This window comes from Zingiber officinale, chromosome 8B (assembly GCF_018446385.1).
Source record: "Zingiber officinale cultivar Zhangliang chromosome 8B, Zo_v1.1, whole genome shotgun sequence".
Classification (NCBI taxonomy): domain Eukaryota; kingdom Viridiplantae; phylum Streptophyta; class Magnoliopsida; order Zingiberales; family Zingiberaceae; genus Zingiber; species Zingiber officinale.
In genome coordinates this window covers 40,997,481-41,008,745 of record NC_056001.1, presented here as the reverse complement: position 1 = coordinate 41,008,745, position 11,265 = coordinate 40,997,481, and the positions used below count along the sequence as shown (strand labels likewise).

Sequence of the window (11,265 nt, the reverse complement as noted above, 5' to 3'; positions counted from 1 at the left end):
GATTTGCACAAATTCGAAGGGGATTTAAAGGATCTCCAAGCTGCTAATGATGCTGCCCAGGCCACGCTTAAAGAGTATCAGGACGGGGAGTCGGCTCGTTCTGACGAAGTGAGGAAGGCGTTTGTCCGCTCGGACGAATTCGGAGAGAAATTTACCGACAAAATTTCCCTCACTTTCGAAGAGGCGATTAAGGCGGCTGTGGATTACTTGAAGACCAAAGACCACCTTCCCGCCGAGCTGACCATCCCATCAGAGGACCTGGCAACCGTGATGGGCGTCATTCCTGATGCTCTTTTTGAATTTGATGTGTGAGGAGGATTTTTTACCAACTTTTTTTTGTATCTTCGCCGTTCGGCCAAACTTATTTTTTGCTGTAACTTTTTTCGTTTGCCCAGTGCTTGGCGTAAATAGATCATCTTCCCTTCCTTGCAATTTTTGTTTTGGCAAGACCTTTTTCTTTCTCCCTCAAAGGGGTTTTCCATAGATTTTGCTATGCGAGCCGCTCGGCTGCTCAGGGGTCTTAAAGAACGAGCTTTGTCGTCGATCGGCTTCTTACCGCCGGAATATATTACATGGATGGCTCTTCCGCTCGGACGTTTATAGACGCCGGCTCGTCTCTCGATATTTAACGTCAGAGCTCGACGGTCTTCCGCTCGGACGTTTATAGACGCCGGCTCGTCTCTCGATATTTAACGTCGGAGCTCGACGGTCTTCCGCTCGGACGTTTATAGACGCCGGCTCGTCTCTCGATATTTAACGTCGGAGCTCGACGATCTTCCGCTCGGACGTTTATAGACGCCGGCTCGTCTCTCGATATTTAACGTCGGAGCTCGACGGCCTTTACGGCTAACTTCGATACTGCCGATCGGCGGAACCCTTGGCCATCCTTTGAATTAATTTTGCTTCCTGCATTACAAGGACACGGGCGACTAGCATATACACAAAATGAGTTACATTCGTGCACCTTTCATCCAGCTCGATAAGGCTGGAGATGATTTGCACTCCACGGTCGATCCAGGCCGTCTTCATCCTCCAAATAATATGCGCCCGAGCGGAGCTTTTCAATAACCTTGAAGGGGCCCGCCCACGGTGCCTCCAGTTTGCCGACGTCGCCGACCGGCTTGACTTTCTTCCAGACAAGATCGCCGACCTGGAATGATCTGGGGATTACACGGCGGTTGTAATTTTGCTTCATCCGTTGCCGGTACGCCATCAGCCGGACGGACGCCTTGGCTCTTTCTTCTTCGACCAGATCCAGCTCCATGTTCCTCCGCTCGGCGTTGCCCTCATCATAGCTTTGGATCCGAGCGGATTCGACTCCGACTTCAACAGGAATGACCGCTTCGCCGCCATACACCAGGTGGAAAGGCGTGACGCTCGTCCCTTCCTTTGGAGCATTTCGGATGACCCATAAGACGCCCGGCACTTCATCTACCCAACTCCCTCCCAAATGGTCGAGCCGAGTGCGTAGAATGCGAAGAATTTCCCGATTGGCTACTTCGGCTTGACCGTTGCTCTGGGGATAAGCCACGGACGTGAAGTGTTGCTCGATGCCGTAGCTTTTGCACCAATCCTCTAGCATCTTCCCTGTGAATTGCCGCCCATTGTCGGAAACCAATCGGCGAGGGATGCCGAACCGACAGATGATGTGTTGCCAGATAAATTTTTTGACCATCTGTTCGGTGATCTTGGCTAGTGGCTCGGCCTCCACCCACTTGGAAAAATAATCAACCGCCACTAGCAAAAATTTTCGCTGCCCGGTCGCCATCGAAAATGGACCGACAATATCCATTCCCCATTGATCGAACGGACATGAAACTGTTGATGCCTTCATTTCCTCTGCCGGTCGGTGGTTGAAGTTATGGTACTTCTGGCATGAAAGACACGTCGACACGGTCCGAGCGGCGTCTGCTTGTAAAGTCGGCCAAAAGTATCCAGCTAGCAGGATCTTCTTAGCTAGTGCTCGTCCGCCCGGATGTCCTCCGCACGATCCTTGATGTACTTCTTGGAGGATGTAAGCCGAGTCCTCCGAGCTCACGCATTTCAACAATGGGCGTGAGAAAGCCTTTTTGTAAAGTTGATCGCCGATGAGTGTGAACCGACCGGCTCTCCTCCTTAGCAGCTGGGCTTCATACTCATTGGATGGTGTGGCACCCGAGCGGAGGAACTCTATGATGGGTGTCCGCCAGTCGCTTGAAAATGTGAGGCCTTCCATCCGGTCGACGTGCGCCACCAACAGTACTTTTTCAATTGAGCTCGCGAGTTTGGCTAACTCATCAGCTGCTTGATTTTCTGCTCTGGGTATCTTCTGGACAACAACTTCTCTAAAATCGGCTTTGAGCTTCTCGAAGGCTTCAGCGTAGAGCTTGAGCCGAGCACTATTGATTTCGAAGGTACCAGAGAGCTGCTGAGCGGCCAATTGCGAATCCGAGTGAAGCGTTACCCGACCGGCTCCCACATGCCGGGCAGTTTGCAAGCCAGCTATGAGGGCCTCATACTCTACTTCATTGTTGGTAGCTTTATAATCCAGCCGGACGGATAAGTGCATCTTTTCTTCTTGAGGGGAGAGCAACAATATTCCAATCCCGCTTCCGAGCCGAGTAGATGACCCATCCACATATATTCTCCACATAGCTTCCGGCTCCGGCCTTTGCACCTCAGTCACAAAATCGGCCAAGGATTGCGCTTTGATCGCCGAGCGGGGATGGTATTGGATGTCGAATTCACTTAACTCTGTCGTCCACTTGATGAGCCGCTCGGACGCTTCTGGGTTTAGTAACACACGACCGAGCGGGCTATTTGTTTTGACAATGATGGTATGCGCCAGGAAGTATGGACGAAGGCGCCGAGCTGCAAGGACCAGAGCGAAAGCCAGCTTCTTGAGCCCTGTAGCGAGATTCAGCATCTTTTAAAATGTGACTAAGGAAATACACAGGCTCTTCTCCGCTCGCCCTCACTAAAGCCGAGCCGATTACATGATCGGTTGAAGACAAGTACATATAAAGTGGCTCACCCGCAGTCGGCTTGGCCAATATCGGGAGAGAGTTCAGATATGCCTTCAAGTCTTCGAACGCCCGATCGCATTCTTCATCCCAGTGAAACTTAGTAGCCTTGCGCAAGTTTTTGAAGAAAGGGAGGCTCCGGTCGACAGTTTTGGAGATGAATCTGGACAAAGCAGTTATCCGACCGGTCAAACGCTGCACTTCCCTTGTATTTCTTGGAGGCGGGCATGTCTTGGAGAGCTTTCACCTTGCTGGGATTTGCTTCGATTCCCCGCTCGATCACTATGTATCCCAGAAAATGCCCTCCTTTCGCTCCGAACAAGCACTTCTGGGGATTTAACTTGACTCCATATTTGCGCAGCGTTCGGAAGGTTTCCTCCATGTCTTTGAAGAGATTGGCCGCTTGGACGGATTTGATGAGAATGTTGTCCACATACACTTCCAGATTTCGCCCGATCTGCTCTCTGAATACTTTATTCATCAAGCGCTGATATGTGGCTCCCGCATTCTTCAATCCGAACGGCATCACATTATAGCAATAGGTGTCATCGGCCGTGACGAAGCTGACTTTTTCTTGATCTTCACGGGCGAGCGGCACTTGATGATAGCCTTGGTAAGCGTCGAGCATACATATTAATTCGCAGCCGGCCGTAGAGTCCACCAGCTGATCTATCCGGGGAAGGGGATAAAAGTCTTTCGGACAAGCTTTGTTGAGATCCCTGAAATCTATGCATACTCTCCATTTGTTGTCCGGCTTGGAGATTAATACTACGTTCGCCAGCCAGCTCGAGAATTGCACTTCGCGTAAATGGCCGGCTTCCAGAAGCTTCTCCACCTCCGCCCTGATGATGGCATTCTGCTCGGCGCTGAAATCTCTTTTTCTCTGCTTTACCGGCCGAGCTTCCGGTCGGACATGCAACTCGTGCTGCGCTATGCTCGGCGAAATTCTGGGCAGCTCATGTGTCGACCAGACAAAGACATCATGATTTCTTCGGAGGCATTGGATCAGCTCCTCTTTCTGCTTCTCCTCCAGATCGGACGCAATAAAAGTCGTGGCCTCTGATCGGGTTGGGTGAATCTGCACTTCCTCTTTTTCTTTATAAATTAAAGAGGGTGGCTTTTCAGTGATGGCGTTTACCTCGATCCGGGGCGCCTTCCGAGCGGAATTGACTTCTGCTCGGACCATCTCGATGTAGCATCGCCGAGCTACTAGCTGATCTCCCCGTACTTCTCCCACTTTGTCCTCCACAGGGAACTTGATCTTCTGATGGAAGGTTAAGACGACCGCTCGGAAATCGCTGAGCGCCGGTCGTCCCAAAATGACGTTGTAGGACGAGGGAGAGTCGACCACCACGAAGTTTGTTGTCCTTGTCCTCCTGAGCGGCTCTTTGTCCGACCGGCTGAACTTCGTTACCCGTAAACCCGTAGAGCGGGGTTGTCATGGGTAACAACTCGGCTCGATCAATTTGCAGCTGATCGAACGCCTTCTTGAATATGATGTTGACTGAGCTCCCTGTGTCAACAAATACGCGGTGAATAGTGTAATTGGCTATTACCGCTTTGATGAGCAGAACATCGTCGTGGGGTACTTCAACTCCTTCCAAGTCCTCGGGCCCGAAACTAATTTCGGGTTCTTCCGCTCGTTCTCGGCTACAGCCGACTGCATGAATCTGGAGCTACCGGACGCTCGCCTTTCTAGCTCGGTTGGACTCTCCTCCGGTGGCCCGCCAGTAATAACGTTGATCTCGCCTCGGGAAGTATTGCTTCTATTTTCCTCTTCCCGAGCGGACGGTCGGGACCGTTCTCTGGACGCTCAGTGATTCTCCTGCCTTGGAGAACGATGCCGATCGGGAGTCTGTTGCTGTGGCCTATCAGCTCGCGTCCGATCGGCTTCATGAGTTCTCTGTCGCCTATCGACTGAGGGAGACCGTCGTCCGGCATTCCGGGGCACAGGATGAGCCACGAAGGGAAGACTTCGACAATCCCTTGTGTTGTGCGTATCCATCCGGTGGAAGGAGCAGAACATCGGGGTCCATCTCTTCTTTGGCTTGGGCCGGGCGGCAGCTACCTCTTGCACATGGGACCTGGCGTGGGGGGATCGGATTGCTTCGACCCTTGGTCCTCTAGGCGGCTGATGAGCGGCGTGCTGTTTCCGCTCGGCAGGAGGAGCCCGCTCGGTTGGAGTTTCTTTTTTCCAGGCCGCTTGCGCTTCTTCCACGTTGATGTATTCGTTAGCCCGGTGTAGCATGTGATCGTAATCTCGGGGCAGCTTTCGGATGAGTGATCGGAAAAAATCCCCATCCACTAGGCCTTGTGTGAAGGCATTCATCATGGTTTCCGAAGTGGCCGTTGGAATATCCATCGTCACTTTGTTGAACCGCTGGATGTAAGCTCGGAGCGATTCACGGGCTTCTTGCTTGATGGCGAACAGGCTCACGCTCGTTTTCTGGTAGCGTCGGCTGCTTGCAAAATGGTGGAGGAAGGCCGTTCGGAAGTCCTTGAAGCTTGTGATGGATCCGTCCGGCAACCTCCGAAACCACCGTTGAGCCGATCCCGAGAGAGTGGTAAGAAAAACTCGGCACTTTACTCCATCTGTGTATTGATGGAGAGTAGCTGTGTTATCGAACTTACCCAGATGATCATCTGGGTCGGTTGTCCCATTATACTCGCCGATCGTCGGAGGCACGTAGTGCTTCGGCAGAGGATCTCGCAGAATAGTCTCTGAAAATTGGCGATTAATCCTCTCGGGTGATGCATCCGCTCGGGGGGCTTTCCCCTTTCTGTCATCTCGTCTAGGCATTTCATCCGAAGAAGACCCCCTATCTCTATGAGCTGGTACGACTTCAGGGGTGCGAAATAGGGCTCGATGAAATGCAACGGTGGCCGGTGGTGCTTCCGCTCGACCACCAGACGCTGATGTTGCTTGCTGCTCCGGCCGCTCGGCTGTGACTTTCTGTTTTTGCTCCACGAGCTTGGCGGCCCTTATCTCGATCAGAGCGTCGAGTTCCTCGTTCGAAAGCGTCACCATGTGTTGTCGTCCAACCTCGTCCATTGTTTCCGATCGGATGCAGGAGCGTTCCCACAGACGGCGCCAAATTGATCCTGTCCGAATGCAGAATCAACGGACGCTGGGCACGTGGCGCTCTCCGGGTTGCTGATGTAGATCTCCGGCTAGTCTCACGAAGCTCCGGCGAACCTGCACAGAAGTCGGGCCGGGAAGGGGTTCCCGGCGGCGACCCTCCGACGCTCAAGTCAGGTAAGCAAGTGGTGGAAAAAGTAGCTCCAAAGCTTGTAGAACGCGTACCTCTGGCGAAGTCTGTGGCTCTTTATATAGAGCGGTGAAAGAGCTTCTACACGCCCACCGAGGCGCGTACGTGTCCGCAGCTCATACCTCGGTATGTGTTTGTCAGAAAGCTTACCTGACGCCATACTGCAACAGTCCCATCACGTCAGACTAGGAGTATGGTTTAGCCATACGACTTGACGGCTGTCAGCAGATGTTCCTGTCCCTATTTACCCACCGCCGGCCAGGACGTCCATCCGGCCGGCTAGACGAAGAGCGCCGTCCGGACGGCCATAATTCCCTGCGCCGGCCGGGCGGCGCACCCATTACGTCCTGCCTTCTCTTAGGCCTTCCGCTCGGTCATTATTTACTGTTTCATTGAGCGTCGGAACCCCGAACCCTGTCAGGGCGCCTTTTACTATCAGATGTTTACTGGCAGACCGATCGACTTGCCCTTTTCTCATGAGTCCGGTCGGCTCACCCTTCTTCGACGGACCACCTGGCCTTTTGACCTCCACGTGGCGTTGACCCCTCGTTAGGGGGTCCCGGGCTCTTACCACCGGATCACCATAAGAGATGTAGCCCATCCGTGCTTTCATTATGACAAATATTTTCATATTTATCTTATATATGGTCCAACCAAACATTTATTTCTTGATCTAAGAATCCTATTCTTTAACTTGTTTTATGTCTTTTAGAGACTCATTAGTACGTGTGACCCAATAGGTTCCCGATTTATCTTAGCCGTCCATAATTAACTACTTCATTATAGAACGATCATGAGTGGAACCTAGTAGTAGATCATAATTTCCAATTAGTCAAAAAATCATAGTTGATTTTAGAACTAATTCTAAACCTTTTAGTAGCTACAGTGAATTGTGTCTTGTTTCTTTCACTTGTCTTATACCCACTTGTTTTAGTACATGGTCTATGCGTCTGTTCCCACTAGATTAACTACGTTACACCTAGCCCAAGTAATATTTCCTCGTTCTATAGATTCAAGTTACTTGTACATGTGTACAAGAGTCTTGTACTATTAACATGTGATGTTTTGGCCAAAGACTTTGAGTAATAATTGTAACGAGTGATCATAGGATATATGTCTCCTCGCAAGGAGCGGTGAATCCTTTATGGGCTAGTCAAATATCTTTGGGCATTTTGACTTATATCTAGTCATCCTGGGTCCACACCTCGATGAGATGCTTGCTTAAGATGTTAAAGTATAAGTCTCCATGACCAAGATGACTTGTATACCTCAAGTCGAAGGAAACTTGCACTCGAGTTGCAGTAAAAGTTTCACAGGCATATTCATATATGTAGATAACCATATGAAGTCTTACAGCGAGTTACTCTAATGAACTAATTACCATAACTAGCATCCACGTTTAACTCTCGTATCCTAATGTTTCCAGCCAGTGAAAAAATAGTTGTTTGACGTACCAAGGAGTATAACCCGTGCTAGTCTTATAGAATTAATTATATCCGAATGCATCAATTTGACAACTAGGGAAATTCTAATACGTTCATAATTACATATGTAGGGATAATTACTAGTTATGATCCAATCATAATTTCTCTCATACTATAAATTATATTATGGACATATAGTAAAGGAGTTTAAGACAATCAAACATATAATATGCACTCAAATAGTGAATCTATATTTAGTAAAAATCATAAGGCGATTGCCTTAGGACATCTCTCAAAATCTAACAGTCTTCGCACTGTTCATGGAAGACACCTTCGCATTGTTCATGGAAGGCGCTTTCAGTGCTATGGAAGGCGCATTCTATAGGATAAAATTTAGACTTCATCGCAGATAAGGACCGAGCTGTTTGGGATTAGATTTCTCATATTAGAGGTGTCTTCAAGGCTATAGAAGATGTCTTCCACACCCTTTATAAGGGTGTTTTGCCCAAGCCATTAGAGACAACTACTACATGAGGTTCTACGCATTCGATCGGCTTTCTGATTGCTCCGACTTCTGATGTGCGTAGATTATATACTCTTTTATGCATGTTTTTATGCACATTTACATACTTTGAGCATGCTTGATCTATGCATTTTTTATACTTCCAGCTTTCCTTTTAGTATATTTACTCTTTTGGTTCGGAGATCTACTTTTTGTGCATTTTCTGTACACAGGAGTCGATTTGGTGAAGAATCTACATCTTTGGGCATGCATTGGAGGAGACGAAGGGAGAAAGCACCGGGCCGTGTACCTCACACGGCCCTGCACTGGTATGGAGCTCGGGCCGTGTGGAGTTTGGCACCGTGAGAATCTGACATGGCCGTGTGAGATTTCAAGAGACCAAGCAGGCTGCGGCCGTGTGCGCTACATGGCCGTGCAGCATTTCCAGAGACCAAGCAGGCTGTGGCCGTGTGCACCACACGGCCGTGTAGCATTTCCAGAGAGCAGAAGGGTTCTGGCCGTGTGGAGTCACACGGCCGTGCAGGTTTGGCAGAGAGGGAACTGGACATGGCCGTGTGAATCTCACACGGCCGTGTCACGGGGCCTTGTGGTGCCCGATTCCCTCCTCTATTTAAACCCTTCTTCATGAATTGAAAGGGGATCTCTCCCCCTTTGGGAGAAGGCAAGATTTGGTGGTTTCCTCCCATTCTTGGGAGGATTTCTGGGTGATTCAATGGGAGTTCTTGGCGATTCCGGCTCCGGAGCGAGGATTGGATCCGAAGACAAGGCTTCTTCGTAGATAAGTTTTCTCTTTTCCCCTCTTCTTGTTTTCTTGGATTGGGGATTCAAGGAATGCTTGTAATCTCTATTTTTTCGGGTTTTCTTCCTCGATTCATGGAGTAGATCTTGTATTCTAGGATTAAGGGAGTATTTGTATGATGGATTGATGTAATCTCTTATGGATTTGCCATTTTCTTGTTTCAATGACATTATCTTGCTTGTATCAATTAGATCTTGAATGATTGATGGTGGTTTGTGCATAATTCTCATTCTTGATTGATTGTTTGGATTTCTTATGGACTTGGTAAAGATAAACTCTCACTCGATCATCCGAGGGATCCACGTGACAGGTGCAAGCCCGTGTAAGGACGTTTGAGAGATAATCTTGAAGAGGAAATAGGAATATTCAAGAGAGTAGGATGGATTCTATGATTAGCTTCTTGTATCTTTATAGATTAATAAGTTGTGGGCTTCTATGTTGATATCCGAGGAAGGCATAGTAATAGGTGCGCTTCTGTGTAAGGACAACGTAGGTTCATGTCTAATTAATCCTATTTAGATACATTTCTCAGTCCTTAGCCGGTTGTCTATTGCAAGAGGGAACCGGCAACTTTCTACATGTTTGGCAATTGAGGAATAAGAATTGGTGAACCATTTACATTCAAGAAATCTTACAAAGAAACCGAAACTCCTAGAATCTCCCTTTATCATAACCCAAAACACTAAACTCTTGTTTATTGATCTCTAATATTAGATTTGTTTACCTTTACTTTGCTTTTGAAACGATTGGATAGTTGTTTAGCTAATTCGCATTGAGACGTTTCTAGTGCTTATTCCAGTCCCTGTGGATACGATAATCTTTTATATTACTTGCGACATTTCCGTACACTTGCGGAGCGTAACAAGTTTTTGGCGCCGTTGCCGGGGACTGCGCTATAACATTAGGAATTATCAATTGAGTTAGACTAAACATAACATTTGTTTTCCTTTCATATTGCATAGTTGTAACTAATCATTAGATTTCTGTTTTTTTACTTTCTTGTATAACTTTCACTCCTTGTTAATTCTTTTTGTACAAACTCAATTCTGCATTTTTGATTCTTCTATTTTTCTTTTTGTGTCGAATTGCTATCTGCTATCTTGTTCTTGTGTATGCGAAGATCTAACTTTGCAGGGGAATTCTTTCCTTTTGACCCTGAGATTGATAGAACTTTCCATAAAAGAAGAATTCTGCAAAGGCAAATTGAAGAACAGGAACATTTGAATATGGCAAATAGACCACTTAAGGATTATGCAGCACCCTATGCGAGAGGTTTTTGATCTAGTATTTCAAGACCTTCAGTGGAAGCTAATAACTTTGAGATCAAACCCGCAATCATATCTATGGTGCAGCAGAACCAATTTGGTGGAGGACCTCATGAGGACCCTAATCAACACTTAGAGGTCTTTTATGAAATATGTGGTACCATGAAAATGAATGGAGTTCCTTCAGATGCAGTTATATTATTATTATTTGGGTTTTCTCTAAGAGATAGGGCAAAGCAATGGCTGAATTCTTTGGCCCCTAATAGCATCACCACTTGGGAGCAGTGTGAGCAACAGTTTCTTGATAAGTTCTATCCACCAAGCAAAACAGCTCATATGAGAAATTTAATTGCAAGCTTCAAGCAAACTGACTCAGAATCTCTTTTTGAAGCATGAGATAGATATAATAGTATGCTCAGACAATGCCCACATCATGGGTTGGAAAGATGGTTAGTGTTGCACACTTTTTACAATGGTATCAATTATCATACCAAAGTGTCCCTTGATTCAGCTGCTGGAGGGGCACTTATGAACAAAAGCTTAGATGAAGCCGAAGAAATCATTGAAAGTGTAGCACAAAATCATCATCAATGGGCAAATGAAAGAAGTGGTGGCTATTCTTCTGTAAACCCAACAATTAAAGCATCAGGGAAGTTTGATGTAGATGCAGTCACTCTTTTGTCTGCAAAATTGGACGCTCTTACAAAGAAATTTGAGAATATGGGGACTAGTGCTAATATGGTCAATGCTATTAGTACATCTTGTGAAGTATGTGGGAGTTCAGAGCATTCAAATGACTCATGTCCATTGGGAGCTATCACTGCACAAATCAATCAACTTGAACAATGTGATGCAATCATGAGTTACAATCAAAGGCAGAACAACCCATACTCAAATACTTATAACCCTGGATGGAAGAGTCATCCAAATTTTTCTTACAGAAATAATCAAGATCAAGGACCATCTATGGGGGCAAGACCAAA

General features: G+C 47.5%; 1 non-coding gene across 1 annotated transcript; it reads right to left on the bottom strand.

Annotated features, from left to right (window-relative positions):
• Positions 1-10,616: 10,616 nt before the first annotated feature.
• Positions 10,617-10,722, bottom strand: LOC122018297. Its single transcript, XR_006121716.1, has one exon. It is a non-coding gene; the product is annotated as a small nucleolar RNA R71 (small nucleolar RNA).
• Between the last annotated feature and the right edge of the window lie 543 nt (positions 10,723-11,265).